The following is a 24,382-nucleotide window of genomic DNA, read 5'->3' on the forward strand; positions in this document are numbered from 1 at the left end:
CATTAGAGCAGATTATGCTAACTAAATTAAGCCAATCCCCAAAATCCAAATGCCGAATGTCTTCTTTGGTATAAGGGGGTGACTCAAAATGGGATGAGGAGGAAGAGCATAGGAAGATTACCTCTAGTTAGGGAAGAGGGGTAGGAGGGAAAGGGAGGGAGAAGGGGAATTGCATGGATGGTGGAAGGAGACCCTCATTGTTGTACAAAATACATGTATGAAGATGTGAATTTGAAGTCAACATATCTTGTATACAGAGATATGATTAAATTGTGCTATAAAGTTGTATTAAGAATTGTAATGAAAATAATAATAATAATAATAATAATAATAATAAAGGTCATGTAAAAATAAATAAAGTTAAAAAAGAAAAAAAAAGAAAAACTTTGTTGACATGTAAATATTTTGATATTCTAATTGTTTTCATTAGTTCAACAAATATTAAGATACTTGCTGGTAAAAACAGAATCACAATTTGGAGATTATGGTGATAGAGAGGGTACCTACTTATTGCTCCCCAAGGGATATCTGAGTTAACTCATTTCTTTCTGCAGCCTGGTCCTGAGACAATCAGGAAGCTAGCTTTACCAGAATTCCCAAACTGTTTGGGTGATGGACCTGATTTGAGCCAAAGTCCCAGGAAACTGACATCTAACTCAAATTTTAATTTTACTCCATTGAAAAATAATTATGTTTGCAATGTAGAAACCAGCTAACATTCACAGTAATAGGATGAATTAGCATCAGGTGCCTCCTGTGATATGGCCTCTGTGATATTCCTGCACAAAGTATATGACCTCAATCCAACCACAAGGAAATGTCAGACAAACTCAAATTGGGAGTCAGGCTGCTACGTAACTGAACTATATACTCTTTTCAAAGATGTCAAAATAAAAAAGGACAAAGAAAAATTGTTCCAGACCAAAATTAACTAAAGATACATGACAACTGAATGTAATATGTGACTCTAGATTGATCCTTGAACATCCTCTTCCAAAATATTTTCATCCAGACAATTGATGGAATAAAGTCTGTAGATCAGATGTTAACAAAAAAGTCCTGCCCCACAGATATGCTGGTGAATATGTGAAGAAAGAAATCTTATAAATTTTAGGTGAGAATATAAATTACAAATTCTTCTATGGAGATCAGCATGATGGTTCTCAAGAACTAAATATAGAATTACTAGGTAGTCCAGCTCTCTCTCCTATGTATATGTTTAAATAAAATGAGGTCAGCATGCCAAAGAAATACCCATGTGCCCATATTTTTGTGGCACTGTTCACAAGAGTGAATATAGAATCAGCCTAGGTGTTTGCCTGTAGATGAATGGACAAAGAAAAATGTAGTATATTTATAATGTAGTAGTATTCAGCCATAAATAAAAATAAAATCATTTGCAGCAAAATAGATGGAACTGGAGAACATATGTTAACTGAAATAATCTATACACAGAAATTCATGTATCACATGTTCCCTCTTATATGTGGAAACTAAAAATGTAGACCTGAATGTAGAATACTGACTTCTATTGATTGGGAGGGACAAAGGGTGAAGGATGGAAGGGGAGGGGGAGGATGGAAGAAGGGTGGTTGACCAGTACAAACGATATGCATCTATATAAAATCATACTGAATTCCACTAATATGTATAATTAATATTTATGAATAAAATGCATTTATAAAGGTAAGAAAAATGCTGGTGTTACAAAGATTGCAATAGTTGAGAAGGGTTTGTAACAAGAGTTTTGGGATTCCAATTATTATATCTTACCTTTTAAAAATGTTCCTGCAACAGTTCTTTCCAAATAGAATCACCTTTGAGTCACTACTCCAATCTGAGTAGACATCTCCTTTTCTAAAAACATATAAATTATATAATCATCTCAATAATTGCAGAAAAGTTTTTTTTTTTTTATAAAATCCAGTACCCATTCATGTTTAAAATGCTGGAGAAACTAGGAAGATAAGGAACTTACCTCACCCTTGTATCGGCTAGATATGGCAAACTCCAAGGCAACATTACACTTAAAGAATAAAAACAAAGAATTTCCTCTAAAATCAGTCAAGGCTGTTCACTCTCATCACCCCTAGTCAATATAATCTTGAAACTCTTGTGAGAGCAATCAGGCAAGAAAAAGAAAATAAGGGGCTCAAATAGGAAAAACAAAGTTAACATATCTGTTTGCAGACAACATGATCCTATATCTGAAAACCCCAAAAAATCTATGAGAAAAATTCTAGAGCTGACAAATCAATTTCCCAGGCAGTAGGATACAATACCAACTTCCATAAATCAATAGCAATAGCTTTCTTTCCTGTACTCCAATAGTGATTCTCTTATGAAAGAAACCAAGAAACTATCCCATTTACAATAATTTAAAAAACAAAACAAACAACCCCCCCAAAAATAACCTAACCAACTCCCCCAAAATAAATAAATAAAATAAAGAAGCAACAACAACAAAAAATTGGGATTAATCTAACTAAGGTGATAGAAGAAGTCTACAATAAAAATTGTAGACCACTGAAGAAAAAAATTGAAGAAGACCTTAGAAAATGGAAAGATCTTCTATGTTCTTGGATAGGCAAAATTAATTTTGCTCAAATGGCCCTATTACCAAAAACAATACACAGATTCAATACAATCTCCATCAAAACATCCATGGCATTCTTCACAGAAGAAGAAAAATAGTCCTGACCTTCATTTGAGAGAATAAGAGACCCAGAATAACCAAAGCAATCATTCGCAAAAAAAGAGGGTGGCTAGAGGCATCACAACACCTGATCTCAAATGATACTCTAGAGCTATATTAATGAGAACTTTATGGAATTGGCATAAAAATAAATATGAAAGCCAATGGAATAGACTTAAAGACACAGCAACAAACCTGCATACTCACAACTGTCTGATACTTGACAAAGGTACCCAAATACACAAGATGGAGAAAATATAACCTGTTTCACAAATGGTGCTGGAAAAATTGGGCATACACATGGAGAAGAATGAAACTAGATCCCAATCTTTCAAAGTGGATCAAAGACTTAATTTTGAAATTAGACCAAAAAATCTGCAATTGCTATATGAGAACATAGGGTTAATCCTCCAACATATTGTTGCAGTCATCAACTTCCTTAACAAAACTCCTAAAACTAAAAAAAAAAAGAAAGAAAGAAAGAAAAAAAATCAATATGTGGAATTAAAAGCTTCTACATAGCAAAGGAAATGATTAAGATCATGAATAGAGAGCCTGAATGGGAGAAAATCTTTGCCAGCTTCTCCTGATTGGGGATTAGTATCCAGAACATATAAAGAACTCAAAATATTTAACACCAGGAGGTTCTGGGATTGTTCATCATGGATGGTGCATTTGAGCATCAGGGGGGTTGCTCAACTTCTCTGTGTCTGGTCTCCCAACCAGTATGCTTTCTCCTCCACTCTCCCCACCAAACAGTGAAAAGAGAAGAAAAGGCAGGGGGGCGGGCGGTTGGTCTGGGAGTTGAGGCTCCAAAAGTTCCAACCAGCCAGGCCTCCAGCATCTAGGATGCACCCAGGACCGGACCCGTGTGAGCTGCCCTGGATGGGGCCTTTGCTATTTAAAATGGCAGAACTCGTTAAAAGCTTCGGAGAACCATCATTCCAGCTGGTTCAGAGGGGCCTGGTGGTGGTCGAGAGTGGGCTCTTGCCTTATTACTATTCATCTGAACTGCTTTTCTGCTAGTGTCTTGAAGTTTGATTGTTATGGTGGGTAACTTTCCAAGATCAACATATTTTCTTTTTTAAAAAATTAAATTATTTATTTATTCTAATTTGTTATACATGATGGCAGAATGCAATTCATTTCATACTACACGTATAGAGCACAATTTTTCAAGTCACTGATCATACACAAAGTATTTTCACACCATTCTTGTGAAAATTCATTTACTTAAGGTAATGATGTCTAACTCACTCCATCATCATTTCTACCGCCTTGCCCCTTCCCTTCCCTCGCATTTTCCCTATCTAAAGTTCCTCCATTCCTTCCATGCTCCTCCCAATGCCATTACGAGTCAGCATCCTTATATCAAAGAAAACATTCAGTCTTTGGTTTTGGGGGATTGGCTTAACTCACTTAGCATTATATTCTCCAACTCCATTCATTTACCTGCAAATGCCATGATTTTAATCTCTTTAAATGCTGAGTAATATTCCACTGTGTATATATAACACATTTTCTTTATCCATTTATCTACTGAAGGGCATCTGGGTTGGTTCCACAATTTAGCTATTGTGAATTGTGCTGCTATAAACATTGATATGTCTGTGTCCCTGTAGTATGCTGTTTTTAAGTCCTTTGGGTATAAAGTGAGGAGTAAGACAGCTGGGTCAAATGGTTGTTCCACTCCAAGTTTTCCAAGGAATTTTTATACTGCTTTCCAGATTGGCTGCACCATTTTGTAGTCCCATCAGCAATGTATGAATGTGCCTTTTCTCCCCACATCCTCCCCAACACTTATTGTTGTTTGTATTTTTGGTAGCTGCCATTCTGACTGTAGTGAGATGAAATCTTAGAGCAGGTTTGATTTACATTTCTCTAATTGCTAGAGATGTTGAATATTTTTTCATGTTTGTTGATTTATTGTATATCTTCTTCTGAGAAGTGTCTGTTCAGTTCCTTGGCCCATTTATTTATTGGGTTATTTGTTTTGTGGAGTTTAGCTTTCTGAGTTTTTTATATACCCTAGAGATTAGTGCTCTATCTGATGAGCTTGTGCTAAACATTTGCTCCCATTCTGTAGGCTCTCTATTAACCTCACTGATTATTTATATTGCTAAGAAGAAGTTTTGTAGTTTGTATCCATCCCATTTATTGATTCTTGGTTTTAATTATTGTGCTATAGGAGTATTATTTGAAAAGTTCAACATTTCTTTATTGACACTTCTTAAATGGTCTCTAGAAGAATGAAGGACAAAGCCATATAATGACAGCTATGGATTATTTGCAGTTGGGATGTATAGTGGCATTACTATTAGTAGTGAGTATTACACTGCTTCTGTTAAAGTCATTTATCTTAATAGTTTCAAACTAAATAAGGAAAGTTTTGTGGTTGACCAGACATGTGAAATAAGTAAGCCAAAACCAATGAATGAGGAGGAAGCAAGGGGTGCAGCTGAAAATTATGATGATGAAGAAGTGTCAATTAAAGTTGGTGGAAATATACATCCAAGTAAAGTTCTGAATGAAAAAAAAATGTAGAAGGCAAAAGAGCAAAGCAGATTATGAGGTATATAGCAAAACATCTACTCCTGATAAGGTTGCCAGTATAGCATTTACTGAAAATAGAATTTCTGAGACTAACAGCACTGATGGAACCTATGAATCTGATAGAAACAAGGAATCCAGTGACCAAACAAGCATTAACATTAGTGGATTTCAGAACAAAATTTCATATATAGTGCAAAGCTTCAGGGAATATGAAGGGAAGTTGTTGTTTTGATGATCCTGAAGTGAAAGGTATTGAAGAGAAGGACTTTTTGAATTCTCTTTCCCCTTCAACATCTACTTCTTCTCCTTACACACTATTTTATAAGAAGTTATAGAGTGAGTATATTTTCCTGGTGTATATATTAAACAGACCTAGACAGACAAACAACAACAACAACAACAAACATGTTGAACACCCAAAACAAATAACTTAACTAATAAATGGGCAAAAGAACTAGATGGACATTTCTCAAAAGAAGAAATACAAATGATCCACATACAAAAAATATTTAAAAACTCTACCAATCAGGAAAAATGCAAATAAAAATAACAAGATTTCATCTTACTCCTGACAGAATGGAAATTATAAATTATTCAAATAATAATAAATGTTGACAAAGATGTAGGAGAAAAGGTGCATTCACATATTTTTGGTCGGGCTGCAAATTAGTATAACCAATTTGGAAAGCAGTATGGGGATTTATCAAAAAAACAGGATTGGAGCCACTGTATGACACAACTATCCATTCCTTAGTATTCATGCAAAAGAACTAAAGTCAGCATACTATAGCAATCTAGTCACATCAATTTTTATACCAATGCAATTCACAATAGCCACATTATAGAAGCAGCCCAGGTCAATGAATGAATAAAGAAAATGTGGTGTATATTTACAACGAAGGTTTACTCAGCCATAAAAAAGAATAAAATTATGACATTTGTCAGTAAATGGATATAACTGGACAATATCATGCTAAGTGAAATAAACCAGACTCAGAAAATCAAGGGTTGGAGATTTCCTCATATGCAGAATGTAAAGCAAAATAAGTAGGGAATGTAAGGGGTTATAAAGACACAGGAAAAACCAGTGGAGTACAGGAAGATGATTGAGAGAGAGGAGGAGTGTTTTTGATGATGTCAATGCCTTTGCCAATATGTTCAGGTGTTGAACCTACATTTTCTTCCACCATTTGCAAAGTTTCTGATCTAATTCCTGACCTTTGAACAACTTTGAATCTATCTGTGTGCAGGATTACAAGGGTCAAGTTTCATTCTTATCCATATGGATATTTGGTTTCTAACTACTATTTGTTAAAAGGCTATTTTTTCAATGTACATTTTGGCACCTTTGTCGTGCATCCAATAATTGTGTCTCTGTGGATTTGTCTCTACCTTCTCTTGAGATCCAAAGGTCTTCATGTCTGTTTTGGTGCCAATGCCATAATCCATTTATTACTATAACTCTATGATTTGAGGTCTAGCATTGGGATACCTCCAGCATTTCACTGAATCTTTAGAATGCTTTTGGTAGTATGACCATTTTGACAATATTAATTCTGCCTATTAAAGAATGGGATGTCTTTCCATCTTCTATAGTCTTCTTCAAATTGTTTTTTCAGTGTTCTATTGTTTTAGTTATACAGATCTTTCACCTCTTTGGTTAAATTTACTTTCAACTATTTTATTTTATTTTTTGAGGTTATTATAAATATAATACTTTTCTTAATTTCTTTTTTGGCATATTTATTAATAAAGTATAGGAAAGTGATTGAGTTGTGTATATTGATATTGTATTCTACTACTTTGCCAAATTTATTTATTACCTCTAGAAGTCTTCTGGTAGAGATTTATCTGGAAATTCTAAATATAAGACATGTCATTAGCAAACAGAGATAATTTGAATTATTTTCCTTTTTTCAAACTTGTATCCCTTTAATTTCCTTCCCTTGCCTGATTGGTCTGGCTATAGTTTCAAGGACTATGATGAATCGGAGTGAAGAAGATGGATATCTTTGACTTATTCCTTTTTACAGAGGATGTGATTTCAGGTTTTTCTCTATTCTGTGTGATGTTGACCTTGAGTTTGTCATATATAGCTTTCATAATGTTGTGATAATTTCCTTCTATCACTGGAGTCTCTAGTGTTTTAAACATGAATGGGTACTGGACTGTGTCAAATATTCTTTCTGCATATATTGAAATATTCATGTGAATCTAGTTTTTAATTATATTTACATGGGTAATTACTCTAATTGATTCACATATGTTGAACCAACCTTATGTCCTTGGGCTGAAAGCTTCTTTATCATGGCACAGCGTCTCCTTAATACGTCTTTGAATGCAGTTTGACAATATTTTATCAAGAATTTTTATATCTATGTTCATTCAAGACATTGGCCTGTTGTTTTCTTTCCTTGATGTGTCTTTGATCTTGGTATCCCATAATATTGGCTTCATAGAATGAACATGTCATGCCGCAGCCCAGCTGGCTGGGCAAACTAACCAGGGAGTGACGAACAACTTGTGTAGATTGATACAGCAGGAGTAGGAGCCGTTTATTGTAGGGCAGGAGTGGTATTTATACATTCCACACAGCTTATCTTAATTAGCATAAAATAGATACAGCAGTCAACCAATAAGGAATCTCCACACTTAATGGCTCGCTTTTGTTACTTCACAAACCACTCCCTCTGGCATTTTGCCAGGCACTCTAACATTTCTCTGGCAAAATGCCAGATGCCATCCTGACTTGTTTACAGACTGTAACAATGTCAGGGCTTGGTGTATATTATTCCCTCATTTTTTTTTAATTTTATGGAATAATTTGAGAAGGATTGGCTTTAGTTCTTTAAAAGTCTCGTTGAACTCAATTGTAAATCTCTCCAGTCCTAGGCTTTTATTTGATGGAAAATGTAAATAGTTTTTTCAAATTCATTTCTTGATATTGGTATGTTTACATTTTTTATATCATCATTGTTTAATTTGGGTAGATTGTATGTCTTTATGAATTTGTCAATATCTTTGAGATTCTATAGCTTATTGAAGTATATATTTTCAAAATAGTCTCTAATGATCTATTTGATTTTAGTAGTGTCTGTTGTGATATTGCCTTTTTCATGTCCAATTTCATTAATTTAAGATTCTTTGTATTTTCATTAGTTTAGCCAAAGGTTTATCAATTTTGTTTGCCCTTTCAAAAAGCCAACTCTTTGTTTCATTGATCCTTTGTATTATTTTTGTTATCAATTTTGATGATTTTGGTTCTGATTTTAATTATTCCTTGTCTTCTACTAATTTTCATCTTAATTTCTTCATATTAGTCTATGGCCATGAGTTGTAATGTTATATCATTTAATTTGTATCTTCCCAGTTTTTAACTGTAGGGACTCAGTCCTATGAACTTGTCTTTTAGAACTGCCTTCAATGATATTATAGAAAGATTATTTCTTATTTTCTGCCATTTTGGTATAATTTATAATGCTTAATTGAGACTTATTTTTAATATTTACTTCTCATTTAATTTACTACTCTTCTAGACCAATTCTTTCCTATTTTGTGTTTCAGTTTTATTTTTTACTTATTATGCATGAAACATGTCATTGAATATGTTTTGTAGTGCATGAAATCTTTTAGTTTCTGCTTAGTATTAAATATTTTAACTTCAACTTCAATTTTGAAGGAAAGTTTTATTGGATATATTAATACTAAATGGCAACCATTTTCTTTTAGGGCGTGATATATGTTATTCCAAAACTTTCTAACTTCTAGTGTCTGGGTTGAGAAATCAGTTGAAATCCAAATGGGTTTACATATAAATGTGACCTGCTGATTTTCTATTGTGGCTTTTTAAATTCTATCCTTATTCTGCATATTAGGCATTTTCATTATAATGTGTCTTGATGAGGACTTCTTTTAAACTTGACTATTTGGAGTTCTAAATGCTTTTTGTATTTGAATTGCCATCTCATTTGAAAACAGAGAATCTCATCATCAAGTACAGCCACAAGAAATTAATTTAAAGAATAACTACTGTAAATAGAACAAAAGAGGACAGAAGCAAGGTACAGAGGCAGAATAAAGGCTGATCATACCAGTTGCCAGCTTTATTTATATCAACAGGTTACTTTAGGTCATTGGCATCATTAATACATATTGTTTATTATATCACTAGGCAGGTTACAGAGTTAGCAACATTATGCAGCTTATTCCTCAGTTACATACAAATTTGTAATGTGCAATATTAAGGGCTTTGTGTAGCTTTCAAGAAAGTTCATTGTATAAAGTTACTGTTATGTGGACAGGTTCAGGCCCAGTGGAACTTGGTGAAACACTGTGGTTGTCTAACAAGAGAGTTCCTTTAATCCAAGGATCTAAGTGCCTGAGATCAAGATCAAGGCTGATAAGGCTCTAGCACAGGGTTTCTTCATGGGGGAGTGGCATTACCACAGTAGCTAGGCATTGCACATGTATTAGTTACCCTATTAGTTCTTGGGAGAAACTGCAGAATATTCCAACTGTGGGAAACAAAATGCCTGTTATTCCTCAGGATTTTGTTCACTAGAGGAAATTTGATCTCTTGTACACTTCCACAGCCAGAAACTTACAAACTATAGGTTGCCATCCATATATCAGTGAGAACATTCAGCCTTTATTCATTGAGACTGGCTTATTTCACTTAGCATGATTTTGTCCAGTTTCATGCATTTACTGGCAAATACCATAATTTCACTTTTATTTATGGCTGAGTAATACTCCATTCTGTATACATACCACATTGACTTCATTTATTCATCTTTTGAAGGGAATAGGAAAGACAGTAGAATGAAGCTGACATAATTTTCCTATGCTCATATATGAAAACATGACGAGTGTAACTCCACATCATGTTTAATCGTAAGAATGGGATCAAAATTGTAAGAGGTGGAACTCCATTAATATATAATATGTTAAAATACCCACTGTGTCATGTATATATAAAAATAAGATAAAATAACTGTAGCTAAAAAAAAACTATAGGTAAATGGCAGAAAGGTAAGTAGAGAGAAGCAAGCAGGGAGTGTGGAAAAGGAAAGAGAAAGAAAGGTACAGGAGTCTGCACTAGAACATGATATATTTCATGCTTTTATAATTATGTCAAAATGAATTTTACTGTCATGCATAATTCAAAATTCCAATAAAAAAGAAAAAATTATGAAACCTGTTAGTATGTATTTTGGAGCCTTCATAAATCCCACTGATTCTTAAATTTGATCTCTTCATGTTATCCCAGATTTCTTGAATATTCTCATCATGGTCACTCAGCTTTTATTTATTATTGACTCTATTTTCAATATTATATACTTTGATTTCAAGACCTGAAAATCTATCTTCAAAGTGTCTAATGATGATGCTTCTTATTGAGTTTTTAATTTTATTATTTGAGTCTTTTATTTTTAGGATGTTCATTAGGTTCTTTTACAGTCTCTATCTCTTCTTTGAAATAATACTTCACTTTCCATACTTTTCTCTAAGTTCATTTCTTACATATATTTTTAAGCTCATCAAACATTTTAGCGATAAACTTTCTAAATTATTTCTCTGATATTTCCTCCATTCAGGTGTCAATGAGATCAATTATTGAACTGATGTGGGCTGTTTAGGTGGTTTGTTCTCCTTCTTATTCATACTGTCTACTTTTCTATTGGTATGATTATTGCTTCCTATTGTGGGGAGAGGGATACCAAGGATTGAACTCAGGGATGGTCATGCACTAAGCCACATCCCCAGCCCTATTTTGTATTTTGTTTAGAGACAGGTCTAACTTAGTTACTTAGCACCTCATTTTTGCTAAGGCTGATTTTGAACTTGTGATTTTCCTGCCTCAGCTTCCTGAGGATTACATCCTGGGATTACAGGTGTGAACCAACATGCTAGTCAGTTATTTCTTCATTGCTTAGTGAATGCCTTGTTTTAAGAGTCCCACACTGGGCAAATCCCAGGTATTGATATTTTTATTCATTGTGTGTATCAGTACCACATTGACAAAAGACACTAAACCCTATTTATTACAATCACTGCAGAGTAAAATCACATACTAATCAATCTTGGGAAAAACACAAAGTTGTTGTTAGTGTTCTACATAGTCCCAATAATCCACCTGTAAACTTGTAGTAATGTTCTGGAATAGATTTCAAAGTTTGTTATTGAAGGCACTAAAATTGCTATTATATAGGGGCTGAAAAGAGAAGGAAAGAAAAATTGCAGAAATAAGATTATTAAAAAAGGTAAAAATAAAGGTAGGAAAAACTAATACACACCAAGGTAAAGGAAGAAATATATGGATGAGGGTATTCAAGATAGGAGCAGCTAATGAAAAATGGAAAAGGTTGTAGGAGAAGCAAGTATAAAACTGAGTTAGGATTTTCTTGTTTTGTAAAATGTTTACAATAAAATGCAAGAAAACTATGATCCTTGATAAACTGAAATGTTAAAAAGTAAAAATGAGTATATATATATACACTACTTCTGTAATTTGATTTCTCTCTGGTTGTATATATTGAGAAGTTATTCTATTTTTAAAAGGTAGGACTTAAAATACAGCCACATCAATGTTTATGCCAGTTCAATTCACAATAGCTATTCTGTGGAATCAACCAGGTTGTCCTTCAATAGATGAACAGATAAATAAATATATACATAATTAAATATTACTTAGCCACAAATAAGAAAGAAATTATGGTATTTGCTGGCAAATGGATGGAACTGAAGAATATCATACTAAGTGAAATAAGCCAGTCCCAAAAAACCAAAGACTGGAAGTTCTCTGATATGTGGATAGTAACCCACAAAAGAAAAAGTGGAGAAGGGAAGAATAAAAATCCATTGGATTAGACAAAAAGGAACAAAGGAAAGGGAGGAAATAGGAAGTAATTTTTTCAGCTTTTTATTTGAATGTACGAAGAGGGTTACACCACATCATGTAGAATCATAAGAATGGGATCATAATTATAATAAGTTACACTCCCTGTGTATATATATGTCAAAATACATTATACTGTCATGTGTATCTAAAAAATAAAAATAAAAATAAAAATAATAATTTTTTAAGGCAGAGTAATTGAGTGGCAAAACATGTGGTTAGGAACCTGGGCTCAGGTTGAGTTGTAAAACTGATACTCCAAGACAGGTTTATGAGAGAGTCATATTTTGGGCTATACAATGAAAATTTTCTTCAGGAGATTGCTGGATGAAATTGATCATGATTTCAGGAGGATGGAGGAAAAGCTCTGTTGAAACTCATGAGATGGTCAGACATCAATTAACAATATTATCAAGTAAATATAATAAGCTAAATAATTTCTCATGAATAAGAGTTGAACAGATATATCTTCGAATAAGAGGTAGATGGTATAGCCAAAAAGTATGTTATTTTATGACATAATTAAAGGCTCCTATGATATTTTGTGCTTTTAGAAGATAGGATGAGGAATCAGGGTTTTAAAACCTTTTTATTTGGTGATATTTTATGTATAGATAAGAGTTGTAAGAATAATACTGTGTTTCTGTATATATTTCAATCAACTTCTACTAATTGAATAAGCTAATTATGAAATTAATAAATTATATTTGATGCAATACTGTTAGCTAAAATATAAACTTTATTTAAATGTCATTGATGTTTGTCACTATTTGTTTATTTATTTGGTAATGGGGATTAAACCCAGGGGTGCTTAAACAATGAACCACATCCCCAGCATTTTTATTTATTTATTTATTTATTTAATTTATTTTGAGGCAAAGTCTTGCAAGTTGCTCAGGGCCTTGCTAAGTTGCTGAGTCTAACTTTGTGCTTTCAGTCCTCCTTTCTCAGCTCAGCTCAGTTCTGTAGCTTTGGTCATTGACTGTTCTTTCAGCTTGACTCCTGGGTTCTTGCAATCTGACTCGATTATTTTAGATCTTCTCAGAGCATGTTATTGAACAGAGGTAGAAAATCTATCTATGCATACTAATTCATACATCCATGTGGAGGTATGAGAATTAATGTACTAATAATTTTTCTATGCATATGTATGTATATAAACTTGTAGGAAGAGTTGATCTTTATTATTCATGGCAGTTATATGCCAGTAGTTTCTGCACACACTGAAGCAGCAAAACTGAGTACTTACTTCTAGGGAAAATCCATAGGGCTACATTTCTATAAGCCTCTGGTCACAACAATTTCATTAAGAACATTTGTTGTTTTTCAGATTATGCATTATTTTTGTTCCAATGTCCCTATAAAGCACAACAGTCTCAATAATCCTGAAAAGTACTCTTCTATATCACCCTTTTTTGTTTGTTTGTTTGACATATTTTAGGTATTTAGCATTATTTTCATAAATGCTGATCCTGCCTCATCTCAAGTTTTACTTTTTCCATACCTTATCATCTTTTGAAATATGGAAGGCAGCAAATACAAGCTCTAGCTTTTAACATCTTTCTATCCATGAACAAATTTTTCTTAATTTTCAGCCTCTCAAAAATGGTGCCATTATGCTTTTTCAAAAAAAAAAAATCAGTTCCCCCCATGAATCCACTAATTTAGCTGTTTCTCTTCTTTTCTACAGATTCATATGTACAAAAGATTTTACTTTATCATGTTTGGGATAAGCCTTTTTCTTTTTCTGGATGTGTAGTGTTGTTTATTCAACATTGAACTCATGGACAACAGACTCATGTCTGAACTATGGATATTTAAAAGTGTATTTTCTCCATATGTCATATTACCACCTTCTTATTTTTAAAAATGGTACTTCATTGCATTGCTTGGAGACCACTTGAAGCAGTAAAATCAATTAAAAACACAAAAATGGAAAAATGTGGCACTGAGTATACCATGAAAAGGGCACTTGTTTAAAGAGATGAGATGCAAAGCAAGAAGCAGAACATCATCTTGTTTAATCTCCCTTTGGAATGTGCATGACACATAATTCAATGTATTTTTTTTTCCTGCTCTGAGCAGCTACCCAAATGACTGAAAATGACCCAAGTGTTCATTTGAGGATTTTAAATATACTTTAGTCAATTGGCAAATTTTCAAGTACAAAGTCAATCAACAATGAAGATTGATTTTATGTAAAATAAATCCAAGTTTGTAATAATACTTAGAACTTCAGTTCTCACATCTGGAGTTCAGCATAGCATTCCCCATTTATTTAGTTATAATTTCTTTCCTTGGTAGGGAGGAACTTTGCTATGGATATGAAAATATATTCACTTTGTCTAAATCTCATGAACATTGAGTAATTCAGAACTGCTAATGTATATGCCTGTGAGAAGCAAGTTTTCCACTCATAATAAAGAGCAGCTGATGATTTTTTTCTTCAGTCTTAGTTGCCTCATCTCTCAAAGTCTCTCATGCAGCCCCTTTTTGGACAACCTGCATGGGCTCACTCTAGTACAACAAGGAGGTCCATGGAACAGGGTAGAGGAGAGTGTGGTTGTAGAATCACTGATCAAGACCTCTGGAGACCAAGCAGGAAGCAGGTCTGATTTCATTATGCAGTTACCATGTATATATACACAGGCAGCAGCTAAGCAGATTATAGGCAACCACCAATGGAATTTCTTGCTAACTGTCCTTGCAGCAACCAATCGAGGAGCAGGCCTTGGAGCAAGCACAGGGACTGCAACACATGGCTTCATGCCTCTGTTTGCCACTCACATACCTAGCACAGGGGAGTGGACTGCCACTCAAATGCTCTTAATGTATGCCATGTATGCAGTACTCCATGTACTTGTCCCCACAACAACCCATGTACCCTCTCAATTCTGACTGCAATTGATTTGTTTTCTATCTATGGTTTTTGTATATTAGAATGGCATACACGTAGAATCATATAAAACACAGACTTTGGGCTTGCATTCATTTACTTAGTATGATTGTGTTTGATTCATGTCAATTGTGAATCCATAATTGGCTTGTCCTAGTTCAAGTAATATTCCATGAAATATACCACTTTTGTGTTTCCATTCACTTTCTGAGGAACATTAAGATGATCATGACTTTATAGCAACTATGACTAAAGATATTATGTGAATTAACAGAGATGTGTTTGTGTAAATATGTTTTCATTTAACTAGAAGTGGGATGGCTGTTTTTATCTCTCTTTTTTTTGTTATTGTTGTTATGTGTACATTTAACACCACAAGAAAGTGTGAGACTGTACCGTTTTATACTCTATTATCCATGTGTGAGAGTCTCTTTCTCTGGCTTCATCTTTTTTCAAGTTTTAGGCTTTTTTGTTTGTTTGTTTGTTTGTTTATGGCTTTAGTCATTCTAATAGATACATGGTAGGATTTCACTGGTTTTTAAATTTTTGTCTTCCTTATGACCAATAAGAACTTCAGTTCTCACATCTGGAGTTCAATAGTACGGAGCAAGATTCATATTATTTGACATTTGACATTTTTGTATTTTCAGTAAAGTTTGTGTTCAAATATTTAGTCATTTTTAAAAACTTGTTTTCAGTTTTTTTTGTGTGTGTGTTTTAAGAATTATTTATATGTTCTGGATATACCTTTTGACTTGTTAATGTGGACTTTACCAGTGCTTCATTGTTTAATAGAAGCATTGATTTCACATCAAATCAAGTTAATTAAGTGGTCACAGATTTTCTTTTTTCTGTGAGTCTGTTTTCTGAATATACTTTTTATATCAAGAGATATTTCAAGAGAATAGAATTTACTCTATGTAACTAAATACAAAATTTTAAATGTAGAGTAATAATGGCTTAATGAATTATCAGGAAATTTGAGGAAAGATTTTAAAACAAGCTTTTTGAATCAACCTCAAAGTCATTTTATAAAATTGAGTCTCCATGAAAGCTGCTCCTCAGCAATCAAGACAGGTTCATTTTCATGTACTGTGACCTACACCAGAAACAGAGACGTCTTATTATAATTGAGTTAAAAATTCACATTTTTATGAGTATATATGATTGGCAGAATCAAATACCATTTACAACTGAAAGTGTAGTTTTTATGGTCTCTGCTAGAGCTAAGCATATTTGAAGGTTTGGGGAAGATGCAAAATGAGCAAACACATAAAATGCTTTAAAATTTTATTTCTTGAAATGTAATTCACATGAATAAATTAAATAAAATTTATTATAATCTCTAATTTAGAGATGAGAAACCTGGGATGTTGCAATTGTGATTAAGGAGAACCCCATTAGGTGCTATATAAGAACAGTTGTCCTGTTAACATTACAGGGCTTCATACAACAGAATTATTATTGAGTAATTGTATGTGAATGGTTGTATGCTATTAAATTATTACTGATGTAGTTTAAGATAATATTAATAGTTATACTTTATTAAGTGCTTGGAAAGTTACTGGCATGTTTGGAAGAATTTTTTAAGTTTCATTTTATTAAATATTCAAAGATACCCTCTGAGAAAATTACTGTTCCTAATTTCCATGTGGGAAAACTGGTGCTTGAGAGTTGAGCCCACTTGTCCATGGTCACCATGGAAACAGACAGTGTTTCCTAAGATCACATAGAGTAATCCAGAAGTGAGACAGAACTTCCTTAAGTTAAATTTATTGTTGAGTGTCATTATGATAGTTCATTATCATCTAAGGACATATTTCAAGTTAAGAAAACAACAACAAAAGTGTGATAACTGGGAGAATCTGATCAGAGAAGTCCAACTGGTAGTAGTGGAGAGCAATCCAGCTGTGACAACTGTGACACTCTGAGCTGACTTGGGGAGGCATTTCCTAGCTGTGATTAACTGCTAACAATACAATGGGACTGCAACTTACATAGACCCTACTCACCAGAAGAAGCAGAGATTCTGATTTTGTTTTGAACTCTGGTTTCAATATTACAATAAACACTTTGGGACACAATAATGAACAAATGTTTTTATTACTGAACAGGGATAGATATCCCATTACCAGGGATAGGTAAGAAAAATGGGATCTCAGGACATTGTAAAAATTACTCTCATATTGATAAGACTTCTGCATTGTCCCCACACATTTATGTGATTCCTATGTAACCAAATCAATATATCCATCTATGTATAGCAATATAACCAATGATATAGATGAAGTAAAAAAGAAGTGGCTTAGGCTTGGAAATTGACTCACAGGAGACTAACAGTAGACAAATAAATATTCTAGAGGAAACTTAGGAGAAAGAAAATTCTGGAGACAATCAGCAGAAAGAGATGTCAGGCATGATGGAGAATGACTAAGTAATAGCCATGGGGGAGATAATGAATTATGAACCACACCTTCTATGGAAACAGCTGAGGTTCTTGATGTGGAGAATTCAGTGTTCAATACAAACATGACAGAGTCTTGCCCACAAGCCAAAGGAAAGTAGAATATACTGAAAGTGTGCCAAGTTATTATGTAGACATAGATTATATCTGACCTTAGCAACAGAAGAATCAGGGGATCCTGAGTTTCTTTGACAGAAATAATTTTATGTGTTGTCCAAGAGATTTAACTCTAATTCCAAAGGAACAATTTTCTTCAGAATATTTAATTGTCTAGTGTATTATAATTTGAAAAGAAATCCCCATAATTAAGTGTGGTGTTTTGGATGCCTTCACTTAGGGGAATGTCCTTATGTGTGTTTACTTTGCAGAGTTTCTCCCCTTCCCGAGGAGTTGCTGGGGCAAACTCTTGACTCAAATTATTGTTATGATTTTTTTTGGCCACATAATATATGTTGATATGTATTGGCCATATGTAGTTACCTATTTCCTGTGGCTCTCTACATTCTTTAAAGGGGACAGAAAAAATACACACCTAAGGGACTATTATAATCTTTGAAGGATCAGTAAAGTCTTAACACAGTTCAAAATATAATATTCACCTAAAGAGAGTGAGTTTTGGTTTCATGGCCTTAATGTGTTTCTCATAATAGATTGACTCAATAAAAAGAGCTCCCGTGCCTGTAATGCTAACAGCTGAAGAGGCTGAAGCAGAAGGATTTCAAGTTCAAAGCCAGCCCCAGCAACATAGCAAGGCCCTATGCACCTTAACGAGATCTTGTCTCAAAGTAAAGAAAAATTAATAAGGGATGAGCATGTGGCTCAGTGGTTAAGCATCCCTGAGTTCAATCACTAGTAACCTCCCACAAAGTAGCTCTTTCTTCAAAAACATAAATAGGAAGTAATTGATATTTTCTGCTTTCTAGTCATTTCCTCATGATTGACCAGATGCTTCATCCCTTATTTTTACAACCGTGTTATTTATAATCATGGTTCTCTCTGCCCAGAATATCCATTTCATTACATTTGTATTTACTTATACTCCCTCCTGGATAATGCAGATATTCTGAACAATCCCCTCCTTTACATTGATATAGCACTTGGTATGTTTTTGTAAAACTTAATTCTATAGATAAATGTCTAGCATATTGAGTAGAGTGGAGATGGTCTTATCTACCTAAATAACTGGCACATACTTGCAGACCTGTTGTTTAAAAAATATATTTAGATAATGTCTGAATTATCACAATTGTTTAAAAAATTAGGAAGAACAAGGAAGATTCTTATTCTGGTTATATAATACTGTTAACATCCATATGTAGATGTTGAGGTATGAATACATAGTGTATGCATGCATAATCACTTATTGTATTATTTATGAGACATTATCTTAGATATTTTACATGTATTATTTCACTGTTTTCTTGTTTTGTGCATGAACCTCAATTAAAAAAATAAACCCCAATGTTTCCTGTATACAAAATGAAAAGAACTTGAAATAGTTTTACTTGGTCTAGAAATCTAGGGTATAGTTGTTGCTATATTTTTTTTCTTCAAATAAAATGGGAGACTAATATACATGGGTTGGTACACTGGATAAACTGAGTGGAAGATGAGTTCATGATTCATGATATGTGTTGAAGCCAGAGAGAGCAATTGGGAGGAGTTTTGCCCCTGCTTTGAGAACTTTATAATCTTATTATCGTTATATATTGAAGAAACACTGGGGTTTATTACTTGATTCAAGTCCATGCACAAAGCAAACAGGAAAACTGTGCAATTCATACATGTTAAATACTCTGGGCCAATGTCTTGTAAATCTTTAATCAAGAAATAATGTGATTCTTTATAACATAAACTATGAGATGATAAGAATGAAAACTGAAGTGACAGCAAAAGAAAACAAGGTTTATCAAAGCCTTAGGACAACAATGAGCTCACATTTAGCAATTATTGTGGGGTTGACCATAATATAAGGTAAACAGCAGAAAATTCAACCTCTATCATCAACAATGATAACATTGTCTGTCCTATTTCTCCCCATGAGAATTTTAGAACATTTAGGGAAAAATCACCCTTTTTCATTACAATATTCTCCAAACTTGTCATAACAAAATTAAGTATAACCTGAATAATCATAATAAAATAATATAAAGTTCTTTAACAACAGTCATTTTTATCAGAAACTTCTAATACACTATCTCAAATGAAAGTAAATTAGTATATTGTAAATACATGACTCTGATTTGTGATATTGGAGAAGTAGACATATCCTATAATTGCCACCCGTAATCTCCAAAATATTGAATTCTCAAAAACATCTATTTCACTTTGTTCATTTACTATAAATTAGAAATAACACTACTTATTGCATATGGCTTGCTTAATACAAAATAGAGTATTTAGAATAGTTTCCCAGATGTTATTTCTTGTCCCTATTGTTAAAATCTCCAAAGTCATTTGTAGAAGTCACTTTCAGTTCTCCATAAAGTTAAACTCTTACGAGTTCATTGTAATTTTAGTCATTTTTTCATGTGTAAGTTTCTTTTATTGGTGCATATTAAGTATAAAAATGATGGTTTTCATTGTGGTATTTTGTACATGCTTATAACATGGTTTAATCAAATTGAATTCATTTTTTTTGGCAAGTTTTACATTTTCTGTTCTCTCTTTCTCATATGTATATAATTTTGGGAGTTATTTAATAGACCTAAAGAAAAATACTTCTGACTAAAGGTGAATATTAATTATACATACCTCATAAAATAGTTGAAAGGATAAATGAGCCCCTAGGTTTAATTTTAAACAGTCATATGAACATCTACACTCTAGATTTGTAGGTGATGTCCAACTGTTTCAAGAATTATTCTACCGAATAAGCTCTGCAACAGGTTTGCTCAGATCTATGGCCAAGTGCAACTGGTGATCGGGACTAAGGAGAACGCAAGGTGGAGTGTGTGTGTGTGTGTGTGTGTGTGTGTGTGTGTGTGTGGCCAGGGCCAATGACTGAAAATGCCAGGGAGTGATGCATCATGGAAAGTGACCCAAAGTCTTTCCTGAGCTCATTAAATGATTCAATTGCCATGGTCCCAAGTAGAAGAAATATGGAGTTTAGAGCCTGAGAATTTTGAAAAGTTAAAGCTGGTTCATGGCTTAATTTTTATTTTAAAGTGGCATCCAGAAGAACCAGCAGGCACTGCTATTCAGGATTTCAGACTTGACATGATGTTTTTTGTGAAGCAGGTAATTAACAATGCATGTGCTACTCAAGCCATTGCAAGTGTGTTATTGAAATGTACCCATCAAGATGTACTTTTAGGAGAGACATTATGAGATTTTAAAGAATTATCACAGAGTTTTGATGCAGCTATGAAGCATTTGACCCTCCCTGAGGAATTCAAATGTGATTTGACAGGTACACCACAGTTTTGCCAGATAGCAAATGTTTGAATTTAATGCAAAGACATCAGCCAAAGAAGATGTTTTTCATTTTGTCAGGTATATTCCTGTTAATGGAAGACTGTATAAAGTAGATGGTTTAAAAGAAGGACCAATTGATTTAGGTGCATGCAATCTAGATGACAAGATCAGCACAGTATGGGCAGACATAGAAAAATTTATACAAATGTACAGTGAAGGTGAAATTCAATTTAATTTGATGGCCATGTGTGTGACAGAAAACTGATACATGAACAGAAGATAGCAGAGTTACAAAGACAACTTTCAGAGGAACCTGTGGATACAGATCAGGGTAGCAATATGTTAAATGCTATTCAATCAGAAGTTGCCAAAACTCAGACACTTATTGAAGAAGTACAAATTTTAAAAAAGATACAAGATTGTGGCTGGGGTTTGGTTTAGCTGTAGAGAGTTTGTCTAGCACGTTTGATCCTTAACACCACATAAAAATAAATAAAATAAAGGTATTGTGTCCATATATAACTAAACAGTATATGTGTATGTGTGTGTGTGTGTGTGTGTGTGTGTGTGTATGTATATATAAAGATACAAGATTTAAAATGTCAGAAGGGAGCATGATTATCTGCCTTTCATTATGGAATTGTTGAAGACTTTAGCAGAACAACAGCAGTTAATACCTCTTGTAGAAAAGGCAAAAGAAAAACAGTGCAAAGAAAGCTTAGGAAACTAAATGAAGAGGATACTTTGGGATGTGTACACATTTCTGCTTTTACACTTATTTTTATGTCAATACTTAGTATAAGGAACTTTGAGCAACATCCTAATTGGCTCAGTGCACTTTTGACAACACTACCAGTCTGTCTTTTCTTTAATGCATGATTAATAAAATTTTTCACTACCTGCATCATGTGCATGCAGTGCATATTAAATAAAAGTGATACTGAGAGTGATTGCCCAAATTCCATTGTTTGACATTGGATGTGAGAACTCTTGTTGGTATTCTGGATATAATATATAACTACAGTAAAGAACCCAGAAAACACACAAATGATATTCTTTACCTCTAATTGTTCTAATTAATCGATCAGTTTCTTAGCTTAAGTACTTTAGATTTTTAAATGTCAGATCTTATTTAAATTGGGTGATCTGTTTCTTCTTATGATTAATGGAAAAAAATCAATATTTATGATTTTGATATATGTTTTGGGGATATTAAAACTGAATTTTTCCTCTTATACTACTTAATTTATTTTAATGCAGATCCTTTGAAAAGAGCATAACTACAGTTTCTAGTAATTTCCATTGCTGCCAATAGAAAAGGGATGGTTATATTATTGTAATTTCATTTTAGCAAACTTTCTTCAAGTGTTTGTGTTACTTTGGAGAACATATTATAAATTTATTGTAGGAAGATCTGAATATAATGCCTCAGAAAAAATTTCCAAGAACAAATTTCAATGCTTAAAGAGTTTGGTGTTATTCACAATTTGGCAAACATTTCAAGCTGTTCAGGTGTTTGTAATGAAAAATTTGAGCTTTGACAATTAAGGTTATCTGCTTTAAAAAACAATGGCAGTTGTGATAGAAGGTCCTTCTGTGCTAATTGGAACAAAATTAGTATAGGTCAATTTCCAAGAGCTGTGTAATATACAATGTACTCACAGAGGATTTTTTTGTGAGCAGGGGAAGGTCATATTGGTTTTTATTTTATAAAGTACTACTGAACTGTATTTATGCTTCTAGTTTTCTTTTCCAAGATAAATGCTAAAGAAAATTTATAAAACTTCTGTTTATAAAGAAATAAACAAATTTTTCTTTACCAAGTACCAAATTTTACCAAAATTTATATGTGACTTTTTAGTATTTTATAATTTATTGCTATTACTTTATTATTTATTATTTATGACTTTAATATAATTTATTTTATTAGGGGGAATATATACCTATTATTTAGCTCCAGCACATGAATTTTTTATGATTGTCTTAAATCTGACTAATTGTGGTATTATTAATTAACTTATAACTTATGAGGGGAGTCTTGTGGTAAAATTGAGTAGAAAAATGAATGAAATATTTTTCATATATTATTTCACTTGGAGGCACTACAAAATATGTGTGGTTTTACTTATTTGTGGATATATAGATATTTTGTTCTTGATATGGTAGTAGTTTTGGAGAGTTTCAAAGCTCTGTTACAATTTTTAAAAATGTTTTCCTAAGGATGTTCTTAGGCTCATCTTGATCTCATTCATTCACTTCAGCTTAATTTCTATATTTTCTTTTATTGAGGCTTAAATTTTGTAAAGCAACGCTAGGATTATTGTAGAAAGTATTATCAATAATCAGATAAATCAGTGGAATAGAAGACAGGACCTACAAACATTTATTTTTCATTTAATCACTTAATTTTTAGGAAAGGTTTCAAAGCAAACAGGGAAAGAGAGTCTTCCTCAAGTGGAGGCAGGATAGTGGAGCTGAATATCCACTTGGAAGAAATGAATCACAAGCCCCCTATCTCACAAAAATAAATTTAAGTTGAATCATAGACATAAATGTAATTGCTAAAAAAATTAAACTTTTTTTTTTTTTTCAAGAACACTTTGGTGAATATCTTTGTGACTTGAGAGTAGCCAAATATTTCTTGGGTCATAGAAAGCATTAACCATAAAAGATCTAGAATTAAGGTTCATAAAAATTAAAAGCTTACTTTTGAATGACACTGTATCAAGAGTAGCTTGTATAGAATGACATTTTTAAAATATCTTAATAAATTCAAGTTAATAGATATAAGGATTTTTTTCCTTAGATTTAATTCTTACAAAAATCCATTGTAGAATTTTCCATAGTTTAAGATAGTTCATTTGCTTCTTCTTTGATGATCGAAAATGCATTGTGATACCATTGATTTGTTCTGCTTGTGAACTTAAGAAGTATAATTCTAAAAAAAACCCCAAATTAGTTGACCATATAATAATACTGAAAAACTTTTATTGTATCTTCTGCTCTCATCTTCTTATTACTTCTCCTCATTATTGTCACACTTATTTTTAGTATTAACCTTTATTTTAATTACCAGGTAAGAATGAAAATTTTGAAGTTCCCATCCATTCCAACCCTCTTTCCATCAAACTCAATGACATTTGTCTATTCCAAAGCAAACTACTTCTATTTAAAATCATAATCATTAACCCAGGTCTTCTTCTTTGCTCAAATATATTTGACTAAAATATTTGAAATGTCAGAAAATTCTGCAGCAATATTTAGCTTTATCAAATTTATTAAGAACAACATGGGAGAAGGCTTAACAATGAAATGCGGAAGGAAAAAAACAACTAACAATAATATGAAGTAAATGTGTTGAGAGTTTATTCATAATAGAAACCATTTATAAGAGCTTTATTTTTTCAACATCACTAATGGTTTCTTATTTTTCTATTTTTTCCATCATCACTAACACTT

General features: G+C 32.9%; 1 pseudogene; it reads left to right on the forward strand.

Moving 5' to 3' along the window:
* Window positions 1-20,505: 20,505 nt before the first annotated feature.
* On the forward strand, window positions 20,506-21,653 carry LOC143398464 (ubiquitin carboxyl-terminal hydrolase isozyme L5 pseudogene; annotated as a pseudogene).
* The last annotated feature ends 2,729 nt before the right edge of the window (window positions 21,654-24,382 follow it).

This window comes from Callospermophilus lateralis, chromosome 4, assembly GCF_048772815.1.
Source record: "Callospermophilus lateralis isolate mCalLat2 chromosome 4, mCalLat2.hap1, whole genome shotgun sequence".
Lineage (NCBI taxonomy): Eukaryota > Metazoa > Chordata > Mammalia > Rodentia > Sciuridae > Callospermophilus > Callospermophilus lateralis.